Source organism: Ovis canadensis, chromosome 11, assembly GCF_042477335.2.
Source record: "Ovis canadensis isolate MfBH-ARS-UI-01 breed Bighorn chromosome 11, ARS-UI_OviCan_v2, whole genome shotgun sequence".
NCBI lineage: Eukaryota > Metazoa > Chordata > Mammalia > Artiodactyla > Bovidae > Ovis > Ovis canadensis.
The window spans coordinates 33772591-33785708 of NC_091255.1; the positions used below are offsets into that span (position 1 = coordinate 33772591).

General features: G+C 48.2%; 1 protein-coding gene across 9 annotated transcripts in view; it reads right to left on the reverse strand.

Moving 5' to 3' along the window:
* The window catches only part of C11H17orf100 (chromosome 11 C17orf100 homolog), a 36106-nt gene that overhangs the window by 20903 nt on the left and 2085 nt on the right, over positions 1–13118 (reverse strand). For 2 of the 9 annotated variants that reach the window (XM_069542795.1, XM_069542798.1), the window contains exon 2: positions 11957–12115. The gene's annotated coding sequence lies outside the window, so the exon portion shown is untranslated. Of the gene's footprint in view, positions 1–1646; positions 3979–6046; positions 6207–8371; positions 10806–11313; positions 11619–11908; positions 12116–13118 lie in introns of those variants that run through there. The other 7 variants (XM_069542793.1, XM_069542791.1, XM_069542794.1 and 4 more) reach the window with 7 other exon arrangements.

Genomic DNA, 13118 nt, shown 5'->3' on the forward strand with positions numbered 1-13118 from the left:
TCTCTCTCTCTCTCTCTCTCCTCTTGTGTAAGTCAACATGAAATAAGATGATGTTTGGGGAGGCAAGGCCAGAGGCCCTGACAGTACAAAGTGCTGTGTGCTGTCCTGCCTGCCCTGCCGCCAGCCAGGCCTGGGACCTCCCAAGGTGAGGGTGCAGCAGCAAAGCTGCTCGGAGTCCGGAGCCGAGCTGGTGGACAGGCCTGGGCTGTCTCAGAGGCTTGGCGGGCGGCCCTGGAGCTAGCAGGGGGCGGGGAGGCAGGGAGAAGGGGAGAGGCCGGCTCCTGGCCGCTGCGGGGCTGCGGCAGTGTCCTGTGGCTCACCACTTCACATTTATAGCTCCAGTGCTTCTCAGCTTACTGTCCCTGCGGTGGGAGGCCCGGCTCTCTGGAAACCGCAGCTGTGGGTTGTTGGGTGCCTGCCTGGGTGCTGAGCTGTGAGGGAGGCTCAGAAGTTTCCCAGGACGGTGAGCCTCAGCCCTAGCCCCCTGTCTCAGGCTTGCCCTGGTCTCTCTTAGAATATGGCTGGAAGCAGGAGGGACCTGCCATGATACCGAGGGCCCCCTCACCCAGTTGGGTGGGTACCCCTCACCCAGTTGGCCCTCTGTGAGGAGCAGAAACCTTGCTGGAGAGTGGGGTGCTCCCTAAGGGCCCAATGGGACTCTGGGATGAGGAAGCTGATGGAGGAGGAGAGGGTGAGACTAGAGGAAGAGGCTCACAGAACCAGGGCGGGGGTGCCCTGGGCTTGATTTTCTCTCTCTTTTCTAAAGACAACTTTTAAAAAAGATTATGTGTTATTTTTCACTCTTTTTTTTAGGCCGCACCATGCGGCATGATGGATCTTAGTTCCTTGCCCAGGAGTTGAATCCATGCCCCTGCATTGGGAGCGCAGTCTTAACCACTGGACCCCCAGGGAAGTGCCTGGAGCTTGATTCCTGATGAGCGCACAGAAAGCATGGAGTGGCTGCTCTCCAGTTGGAATTTCTCACCCTGCCAGGTTTCACACATGGCTCCGGTGCTAGAATGGCCAGCCCTGTGCTTTCCGTGCCTCGTGGCGTGGCCCTCAGTAGACTGGTGCAGCAGGTGTGGCTCCGTTTGGCTAGGGAGGGGTCTGAGGCTGGGAGAGGGTGGGAGGTAGGTGAGCTGGCTAGATGCTGGCAGCCCAGGAGGAGATAGAGGACCCCAGGCCTGACCCCAAAGCCCCATTCCTATTACCGTGCCATGAAGACCTTGAGTTTGGTCTGAACTAGGGAGTAGGGTCCTGTGGCTCAACAGAGACTTGGGAGGAGCAGGGCCTGGCTTCTGGAGCCCTGCTCTGGCTCAGTTAAGGGGCCGACTCCCTGCCCTGCCCCTCTGCCACCCCATGGGCCGTGGGCCCTGACGAGGGCAGGTCAGGGAGGGAGAGAGGGAGTCTGGGGCCAGGCAAGGGACAGGCCTCTGGGGCGTCTGGAATCTCTCACCCTGCAATCGAGGGAAACCCCAGAGAGCAAACAGAGGAGGGGATGGGGCAGGTAGGGCCATGATTACAGGGTGTGTGGGGTGTAGAGGCGCCCTGTGGGAAGGCAGGGCACACCTTGGAGAGGTGAGGCGGGAGGGCAGTTACTAAAATCCCAGCTGATTTTCGTATAAATAGAATACCTATGGGGCATGTTTCTTTTTTAAAGTCAGGTTTTATTTCTGTGTTCCCTTTCTCAGTGAATATCCTTGGCGCGCCAGCTCTCGGTGGTTTCAGCCTGGTAACTTGGGCAGCTGGCTGGTTCGGGTCCCGGTGCCCTTGATCTTGGTCTCTGAAGCAAAGAGCAATTCAGTCCTACGTTCACTGACCCCTGTGAGATGCCTGCTCTGCGCTGAGAGATGGGGTCACAGGGAATACTGGGGTTCTGTCTCGGCCCCCAAAGGTATACCCAGGTAAACAATCCTCCTCCTGGTTGTACTGGAGCAGACATGTTCAGTCAGAATCAGGGAAGGATTCCCAGCATCTATCCCCAGGCATAGTTGTTTTTTTTAAATTATTTGACTACTTTTCTTGGAGGATAGTTGCTTTACAATGTTGTGTTGCTTTCTATTGTATAGCAAAGTGGATTAACTATACCTATAAACATATCCTCTCTTTTCTCCCATTTCCTCTTCTCCCATTTAGGTCACCACAGAGTATTGAGTAGATTTCCCTAGGCTGTAGAGTAGGTGTTCATTAGTTATCTATTGCATACATAGTGGTGTGAATACGTCAATCCCAATCTCCCAATTCATGCTATCCACCACCCCCTTCCCTCCTTGGTAGCTGTCCATTTGTTCTTCATCTGTGTCTCTATTTCTGCTTTTCAAGTATGTTCCTCTATACCACTTTTTCTAGATTCCACACCTATGCGTTAATAGATGGCATTTGTTTTTCACCTTTGACTTCATTGTGTATGACAGTCTCTAGGTCCACCCACGTCTCCACAAATGGCACAATTCCGTTCCTCTTTCTGGCTGAGTAATATTCCATCGTATATATGCACCACATCGTCTTTATCCATTCCTCTGTTGATGGACATGCAGGTTGCTTCCATGTACTGGCTATTGTAAATGGTGTTGCAATGAACATTGGGGAGCGTGTATCTTTTTGAATTACAGTTTTCTTGGGGTATATGCCCAGGAGTGGAATAATATGGCAGTTCTATTCTTAGTCTTTTAGGGAGCCTCCATGCTGCAATGGCACCCCACTCCAGCACTCTTGCCTGAAAAATCCCATGGGCGGGGGAGCCTGGTGGGCTGCAATCCATGGGGTCGCGAGGAGTGGGACACGACTGAGCGACTTAACTTTCACGTTTCACTTTCATGCATTGGAGAAGGAAATGGCAACCCACTCCAGTGTTCTTGTCTGGAGGGTCCCAGGGACAGGGGAGCCTGGTGGGCTGCCATCTATGGGGTCGCACAGAGTCGGACACGACTGAAGCAACTTAGCAGCAGCAGCAGCAGCAGCAGCAGCAGCAGCAGCAGCATGCTCTCCTCCATGGTGACTGCACCAATTGACATCCCTGCCAACAGAGTAGGAGGATTCCCTTTTCTGCACACTCTCTCCAGCATTTATTATTTGTAGATTTTTTTGACGGTGGTCATTCTGACTGGTGTGAGGTGATAACTAACTACAGTTTTGATCTGCACTTCTCTTAGTAATTAGGGATATTGAGCATCTCTTCGTGTGTTTGTTGACCATCTGTACGTCTTCTTAGGAGAAATGTCTATTTAGGCCTTCTGCCATTTTTTGAAGACCATCTTTTGATTGGGTTCTTTGTTTACTTGGTACTGAGCTGCATGAGCTGTTTGAATATTTTGGAGATGAATCCTTTTTTAGCTGCTTCTTTTGCAAATATCTTCTCCCATTCTGACGATTGTCTTTTCTTTTCATTTATGGTTTCCTTTGCTATGCAAAAGCTTTTAAGTTAATTTAGGTCCCATCTAGCCATAGTTCACTCTTGTCATCTCCTGTTTGACCACTTCCAATTTGCCTTGATTCATGGACCTAACATTCCAGGTTCCTGTGCAATAGTGCTCTTTACAGCATTGAACCCTGCTTCCATCACCAGTCCCATTCAAAACTGGGTGTTGTTTTTGCTTTGGCTCCATCCCTTCATTCTTTCTGGAGTTATTTCTCCACTGATCTCCAGTAGCATATTGGGCACCTACCAACCTGGGGAGTTCATATTTCAGTCCGTCTAGTCAAGGCTATGGTTTTTCCACTGGTCATGTATGGATGTGAGAGTTGGACAATAAAGAAAGCTGAGCTCTGAAGAACTGATGCTTTTGAACTGTGGTGTTGGAGAAGACTTTTGAGAGTCCCTTGGACTGCGAGGAGATACAACCAGTCCATCCTAAAGGAGATCAGTCCTGGGTGTTCATTGAGAGGACTGATGTTGAAGCTGAAACTCCAATACTTTGGCCACCTGATGAGAAGAGCTGACTCACTTGAAAAGACTCTGATCCTGGGAAAGATTGAGGGCTGGAGGAGAAGGGCATGACAGAGGATGAGATGGTTGACTTGATGGACATGGGTTTGGGTGGACTCCAGGAGTTGGTGATGGACAGGGAGGCCTGGCGTGCTGCGGTTCATGAGGCTGCAGAGGCGGACACGATTGAGCAACTGAACTGAACTGAACTGAACTAGCCATACTTTTTTTGAAGGATGAATAGCTTTTCAGACTCTCCTTTTTTCTTACAACAAAGAGTAGGCAGCCACTATGTCCCAGGTGTCAAAATAGTAACTGAGAGATAGGACACAGGCCCTTCCCTTTGAGAAGTCTGGTAGGAGGGTCATGTGAATAGTGACAATAATGTCCTAGATGTAAAAACAGAAGTGCAGAAGTGTGTGCAAGATGCATCAAAGGCCAGAGGAAGGAACTGTCCGTTCTATAGCGGGACGTGAGAACAAGGGTCGGAGCAGGGAGCTGGCTGAGGCAAGGAGCCGTGTGTAGCAGGAGAGCTGTGCTCAGGTACTGCAACTGGACTTTTTTGGGCCCAAGTACTAAGCGAGTTGCTGGGGGGTGTGAGACCACCACCCAGCTGGGTGCAAGCCTGGTGGTTTCAGGCCAGCTGCCTGTGGACGAGCCATGAGATCTGGGGAGAAGTTTGACCACTGGACTCTGGTTCCCACTCCTTCACACATGAACGAGTGGCCTGAAGCCCCACGCTTGACCGCTCAGCTCCACGTCCTCAAGCCTAAACTGGAGATTGCGATAACACTAGTCACATCTTCTTGGCAGGGGTGACGTGAGTAAATGGGATGATACAAGTGAAGGGCCTCCGACAGAGCCCAGACGTGCAGTTTATGTAAAGTGCGAGCTAGCTGATCTCCCTGCCAGTGTCCCCTGAAGGCAGGCCTGTGTGTGGGGGCGGGGGGCACAGGGAGGAAGGGCAGTGGGGTTCCAGGTCTGTGGGCAGGGACAAGCCCACTCTTGCTCTATCAGGGGCTGAGAGGTGGTGTTCTTTGGTGGATCCCAAACCGGGTTAGTCATAGGGGCTGCCTGTGTGAGCCTGGCTGGCTTGTGCCCTTTGTGCTTTTTCTCACCTCGTTTCTAAACCAGGCTCCTTTTGGCAATGCCAGCCTATCTGTGACAACTGTGCCCAACGGCCAGGGCTTGGCCTATCTGACCCTGGGACCCTGGTCAAGGTCTGGGGCAGGAATCTTTCAGAGTGCAGAAGCTCCAAGATGGGTCTGACGTGGGAGGCAGGCCTGCTCCAAGGATGGCACCTCCATAGCTCTCCAGGCCCTGGCTCCAGCCCAAGGCTCAGGCTGGGCAGAGCATCACAGCATCAGGGGTCTTCTCAAGGGCCCAGTGCTGACCTGGCCTTCGTGCAGGCTGCTCTGGGAGGGGCTCCATTGAGACGGGTCTCGTGAAAGGCCAGTTACCTGCCAGTGCTTGGCGTCCAAAATAGAATCTGAAGAAGCACCAAAGCCTTTAATTCAATGTGTCTCAACAGTGGGTCGGTGTGGGGATAACTATGATCTGACCGGTCTTGGGCTATAATTACGGAGTCAGAATAAAAAATTACAGGCATTGTGTGGGCTTGTTTTAAATATAACGTAATCCACACCGTCCTCTCTCTTATTTGCTAGATTTGAGGTGCAGTCTTGGGCAGTTGGCACAGGTTCTGCCTGACGTGTAGCAGATAAAAATGGCCCTTACCCAGTGAAAAGGGCATGGCAGGAGGCCTCCCCAGACCCCTAATGTTCCTGACTGCCCACGGCCCGTAACCCACAAGCACACGTGCACAGAGGTCCGCACAGGCCTCTGTCGTCCACGTGATCTGTGCCTGGCATCTCCCCCACCAGCCTCCCTGCCTCCAGCCTCCCCCAGCCAGTCCACCAGAAATATCTTTGTAAAACACAGTCTTGAGGCTTAAGACCCATTAATGGCGCCCCTCTGTCCATAGGGTAAATCCATCCAAACTCCTAGTTCTTTCAGGTCTTGGCCCCAAACCACCTTTCCGCATCATGTCTGGTAACAACAAGCAGCCATAGAACTGAGGTGAAGGGGCCGGGGTTCCTGACTATGTGGGATTAAACTCACAGGCTCCATGTCTCATGAGCTGAGTGAGAGTCTGAACAGGTTATCCCATCCACGTGCTTTAGCTCCCTGATACTGTAGGTTGTTGAGAGGATGGCATGAGATAACACATTCCTGGGATGACCGCAGGCATGTCCCTTTTCCTCACCGAGTCTCAAATTACCTATTAAAAGAAGGCGATAGACTCATTGCTTTTCGGATCAGTAAATGTTTTTAAAGTGATATTTCTTCACGTAGTTGTATGTGGTGAGACAAATACATGTTGTTAGCTCAACCTTTCTGGCAAGCAAAGTCGAAAGACTAAAAATATGTTTATACCCTATCAGTGTGAATAATCTAAGGGAAAATTCAAATTGTGGACAAGGATTTATATTTAAAAGATTTTTACCTCAGTGTTTTCCCGCCACCCCGGTGTGTTTTTACATCCTTGAAAAACAAAAAAAACATAATGACAAACATTGGGATAACAGTAAGTATTGGGTTAGCCAAAAGTTCATCTAGGGTTTTCCATAGTAAACCCTGAACAAATTAACTTTTTGGCTAACTTAGTATCTATTTATTTGTGTGTCTCACTCAAAACTTGTATGTAGGAATTAAAAGTGTTTATGAAGAATATTTCACTATGCTGAAAATGCTTATCATGTATAATTTAAAGTGAATAAAGTACATATTAAATTGTATAATGTATACTGTATGATCTTGGTGATAATGAAAATATTATTTTTATTTATAATTAAAATTATCTTTGGCGAACCTATGGTATTGCATTCCCTTCTCTGTTGTTTTCTGTATTTCCCAAATATTTAAGAATGGGCATGCATTTTTATGGGCTTCCTTGGTGGCTCAGTTGGTAAAGAATCTGCCTGCAATTACGGAGACACGGGTTCGATCCCTGGGTTAGGATGATTCCCTGGAGAAGGGAATGGCTATCTACTCCAGTATTCTTGCCTGGAGAATTCCATGGACAGAGAATCCTGGTGGCTACAGTCCATGGGGTCACAAAGAGTCAGACGCAAGTGAGCAACTAACACTTTCACTTTTTTCATGCATTTGTTATATAATAATCGTTTTAGAAAGAGCTGAGTTATGTTGGAAACATTAAATGAAAGGGCAGAACACTTGATGTTAGAGTGCCTGTCTGGCTTTTAACAATCTCTCTGATTCTAATGTTCTAGGACCATCCACGGAGTCTGAGAGGTGACTGCAGAGGCCCAGACTCCCCCAAGGCCCGTCTACCTTCAGTGACATGTGGCGGCAGGCAGGTCTGGTGCCTGGAGTCAGCAACTCGCCAAGCACGGGGGTTCACCGAGTGCACGTGCAGAGTTCCCCTTGAGGTCAGCTGCTTTTCTGAAGTCTTTCTGGAATCTTCCCAAGTGCCCAAGAACCTTCAAGACCATTGGAAGTGGAAAGTGTGCCAGCCCCCCACTCCTGCCACACTATGGAGTGCGGCGTGCTCTCCATCTACCTGGGGCCAAGCGGCTTTTCTGCCTGAGAAGTGAGCTCTTTCTGCCACTTTGGGCAAAGGGCTCGCTGGAGCCGTTCGCCTCTGTGGGCCCCTCTGCTGTCACCCATTTGGACTTTGGGACCCTGCTCACTGGCTCTGTCAGACCCCACATTCCCAACTGCCAGGACATGCAGGTCTGTTTGGTGCGTTGTCCTGAGGATGGAGAGCCTGGAACACATCATTAAAGGGGCTCATTGAGGAGGGGCAGCCTGGTCATTCCCAGCCATTTCTTGGGAGGTCAGCCCAGAGGAGTCCCCGCTGGAAGAAAGAACCTCATCTGAGTTCACTGGGGAGGGCCCAGTGTCTGGGTCCAGCCAGCAGCTTATTAGGGCTTGTCCAGGATCGTCACGAATCAGCCATGTGTCTGCCCAGTTAGAAACCAGAGAAAAACAGGATTCAGAGGTGGAAAGATGGAGACCAGCTTAGAAAGAGAGAGGCCAACACGCAGTCAGTGAGAGGCGGAGAGAGATAGACACACAGGGCCTACAATGCAGCAGGAAGGCCATCGAAAGAAGGGACCAGTACCTACAACATGCTCATCCTCCATGTAGTCGGGGAAACAGCACGTTAAAGTAGCTGAATGTGCCACTCCACACCTACTAAATTAGCACTCATTAGGGAAATGATAACATCTCATGCTCTGAGGCTGTGGTAAAGCCAGCTTAAACACACTGTTAGGGGCCCTGCAAATTAGCACAGTCTTCTAGGGGAGGAATTAGGCAATACAGCTCTTGAGCTATTAAAATGTTCATCCCCTTGCCTGTGGTAATTAAACTCCTGGGAGTGGGTTGCGAGGAAATAATTCAACAGAAAAATAACAGTCATAAAGAGATGACGAGTGCAGTGTTCTCCATTCTGTCCAACACGCTATAGGGAGGCTGCTATAAATATTTACACAAATAGAGAATATGAAGACCGTGGTATGTGCAAATAAACAGAAAATCAAACTATCAGTACATAAAAAATAATACATACATGATCCCACCATCTGGATGTTTGGGCGGCCCCACCCTTGCTGGGGAACAGTGGTCCTTGGCTCCTCACACACTCCTGTCTTCCCAAGGGACCTGCCCTGCCACTCCCTGTCTGGAGCTCTCCAACCATGAAGCCTGATCCGCAGACCTCAGACTGGTGGGGAGACAGTCTCAGCTGAGGCTGCCCACCTGGCCAGCTCACTTGGGTGGCCCCAGAGAATCTGGGTAATGCCTGCTGAGTCACTCCAAGGTCATACCCCAAGAAGTCAAGCCCGAATTGACACACTAGAGTTGTATCCTTATTTAAGAAAAGGGATAAAGTTTGATTTTGCAGGCTCTGAAGTGTCTTGCTATTTTCAAGCACAGCAATCTGTTTAAGCCAGCTGCAGTCTGGACTCTTCAGCTGAAGCATCATGAGGTGAAGGCAACTTATAACAGAAGACAAAGGGAAGGAGGGCTCATGGGGTCACCTTTCCTGGCTTACCCCAACAGTAGTCACAGATGTGCTTCTGGACTTGAATCATCCAGTTTCCCTCTTCCCCTAGCTCCTGGCGACCATCTCAGAAGCTGGCACTGAGCAGGAATTCAGTAAATCGTGGGTGAATAAAATGAAGGGAAAAAGACCATGTAGTATGAGTGAGCATGTGTCATTGAACAATTGTGTCTTTATTCAAAGCCCGTCCGGCTTTGCAAATGTGTCCTTAATTGTGCTCTGGAGAAGCTACACCCTCTGTGCTTTCCCTGCTTACTGCCAGGGGATGCCCTTGCCTTACAGGGGGGCTGAGAACGTTCAGTGACCATGCCTGTGTCCAGACAAACCAAACCTTGTTCATTCGGCCCCGGGCATAGTTACTGGGCACAAAGAGGCTTTGTGATAGTCCCTGCCCTTGATGTGCTTTCAGTCTCATGGGGGAGAGACAGGAGTAAACAACGAGGAGTAATTTAAAGAGCAATCACATGGGTACTATAAACAGAGGGAGCAGCAGTGGGGAGTGAGAAGATTCGGGAGGTGGGCTCAGGGTCGGGTGGAAGACCAGCCTCCTTGGTGGGGGTGGAAATCGAGCAGGGCTTTGAGGACAAGCAGGATTTTCTCCTCCATGGAAACCAATGGAGGAGAACATTTCGAGGAGGGGATGCTACAGGAGGTCAAATGCTACAGGAGGATCAGAGAGGATGTGGACCGAAGAGGCTGCCGGATGTGACGCTGGGACTAGCAGAAAGAGACTTGGGAAAAAAAAAAAAGAAATTAAGGAAAAAAAGAAAGAGACATGGGAAGGCTCTCAGGCTCTCCAGCCTCTCATGTCAGCAGAAGCTAGCAGTTAAAGAGCACAAGCTCTGGAGTCAGCTTCGGTCTCAGCCCCTCTTCTTGGCTGGTCACTCAGGGTAGGTGCCTTAACGTCTCTGTGCTCCCGTGTTCTGATCCACCTCATGCTGGTGTGAAGGATACAGGGGTGCTCTGAACAGTGCCTGGGGGAGAGTGAGTCCTCACCACGCGCTGGCTGGTCTCCACTCAAGGCTCCTTTTGGAATGGAACACGAATGTCCTCCCTTAATCAGTGTGGGCGCATCACACGAAGATGCTTTGATTTTCAAGATGAATGTGGCTGGGCCTAATCCTCAATCACGGGGCCTTAGACTGAGAAGCACCAGACATGGAAGCATCCCCAGGGTGTTGGGAAAAGTTCAGAGATGAGAATCCAGCTTGTGGGTGGAGGTTGGGAAGTGGCTGCGGCAGTGCCGCCTGGAGTGCTCCTGGGGAGGGCCAGGGAGCTTCTGGCGCTCTGGTCCCTCTCAGAAGTGGTCACTGCCGCAGGCAAACAAGCTGGATTGTCTGTTAACAACTGTGATTTTCTGTCACCTCAGGCCTGGCCTCAGGCCTCTCTGCTGCCTGGCATGCCCCTGAGATTTCTGCTCAGCTAAGAATCAGCCTTTGCTGCCGTGCTGTGTGGGGATGGTCTGACCTCTGCTGTCCACGCTCTGTCATGGCACAAACTCAGACACAGTCATGGACTCAGAGGATGCATTTTCTTTTTTCAGCTTTCTGGATAGTGACTCCCAATATTAACATATTTTACACTGTGACAGGGCTTCCCAGGCGGTGCTAGTGGTAAAGAACGCTCCTGCCAATGCAGGAGATGTTGAGAGATCCGGGTTCAATCCCTGGGTTGGGAAGATTCCCTGGAGGAGGACGTGGCAACCCACTCCGGTGTTCTTGCCTGGAGAATCCCATGGACAGAGTCCATAGGGTTGCAAAGAGTTGGACACGACTGAGGAAACTTAGCACACTGTGACAATACAGAAAAATTTCACAAAGCAATTCTTACCTTTACTATGTGTGAACACTCTAATATATTCTATATTTTCTATTTTTTATTTCATGAGTAAGAAAAATGCTGATTACAATACAATAAATAGACCTTACAGTCCCAGGCTTTCTCATGCATCTAAAAAACCATTCACTTAGGGAACTAAATTAGTGCCTCATTTCCCAAACACTAATCAGTGCGTTCCATATCACTTTCAAATTTTTGGCCACACTGAAGGCCGACTTTTTATGGAATCTATTTTTTCTTTAAATCAATTCATTTAAACATTTAAAAATGCCCACTATAGCTGAAGTAAAATATTGGTGAAATAACAAGTATGAATGTTAGTTATATACATATTATATATATGTATATAATACATTTATATTTATATTATATATAATTCACTATTAAAATTCAACATTCAAAAAATGAAGATCATGGCATCTGGTCCTATCACTTCATGGCAAATGGATGGGGAAAGGAGTAGAAACAGTGACAGATTTTATTTTGTTGGGCTCCAAAATCACTGTGGACAGCAACTGCAGCCACAAAATTAAAAGACACTTGCTCTTTGGAAGAAAAGCTATGACAAACCTAGACAGAGCATTAAAAAGCAGAAACATCACTTTGCCGACAAAGGTCCAGCTGGCTTTTCCAGTAGTCGTGTATGGATGTGAAAGTTGGACCATAAGGAAGGCTGAGCGCCAAAGAATTGATGCTTTTGAACTGTGGTGTTGGAGAAGACTCTTGAGAGTCCCTTGGACAGCATGGAGATCAAACCAGTCAATCCTAAAGGAAATCAATCCTAAATATTCACTGGAAGGACTGATGCTGAAGCTGAAGCTCCAATACTTTGACCACCTGATGCAAAGAGCCAACTCTCATTGGAAAAGACCCTGATGCTGGGAAAGACTGAGAGCAGGAGGAGAGGGAACGACAGAGGATGAGATGGTTATATAGCATCACTGAGTCAATGGAGTTTGAGCAAGCTCTGGGAGATGGTGAAGGACAAGGAAGCCTGGCGGGCTGCAGTCCATGGGGTTGCAAAGAGACACAATTTAGTGACTGAACAAAAGAAAAACACTGAAATAAATATTTAATTATCAAAATAAAAAATGTTCTCATACCTCCTAAAATCATCCTGAAGCAGTGTCTGCATTCCTCACTTTGGGAATCACATATTCAAAGATTGGTCCAAACATCTCATTTTCAGTGGGGGCAGTGAGGCCCAGAGGGATGAATTCACTTATTGGAGGTCCAGTTTCTCAGTCAGTGGGAAGGTCAGTCTGGTCAGAGGAGAGAAAAGAGAAAATAAAGGAATCAGTGTTATCAGTCTTAACATTTTTGGAGAGAGGCCCTACCCTGTCATCTCATCGGAGCCCAGATATCAGTGTGGAGCTACCTTGGCAGAGCCATTTTAAGCCTGGATCTTAGATATTCTTATCTTTGGAGGTCCTGATCCATATCACATCACATATATTACAAGATGTGCCCATTGACCCTTATTAATTTCAATTTTGCTATTTTCTTCTACTTGTATTTTGAAGCCAATGGATTTTTGAAGCTTCAACAATTTTTGGCAGGCCCTAGGATTACAGCCTGCCATGCCTAATGGATAAAGTGGCCCTGGGACTGGTAAAGAATCTCATCAGAGACACACTAAAGAACGATTTAATTATTCTAGCCCTTTCTCCTGGTATCTTTAACGGGTAATGTGGACAGGCCACTGACAACTAAATGGATGAGTTTCCAGTGGTGAAATCTTTGCTGTTCTGCGAGTCCAGTGGGGGCAGTGCTGCTGCAGGTAGGCTAAGTGCCATGTGACTGGTAAGGTGCTCCCACTCTGTGCCTCAGTCTCCTTATTAAGTAAAACAAACGGATTAGATTCCAAGAGAGTCAATCATCTAGAAATCAAGTTCTTGGCTTCTTCACAGTAACCTTTCAACCAGTTTTCCACGTACGACTAATGAGCAGATCAGGAGCATTTATTGCAGAAAGGTCTAGAAGGGTATACACCAAGTTACTGACACGAATTATTACCAGAGGAGGAAAATGGAAAGCAATGATGACAGATTCTTTACACATCTTGAATTATTTCACTTGTTATATTAAGCACATTATCACTTTGTAATGAAAACATTAATAAAGAACAGTTAAAGAGAAGCAACCACTTTGCTCATTTAAAAACACTGATAAAGAGTGTGTATCTAATGCACATGGTCTGTTACATTAAAAAGAGTGAGTAAGTTCACCAGAAACTAAAATTCCAAAGTCTAAATATTAATCTAT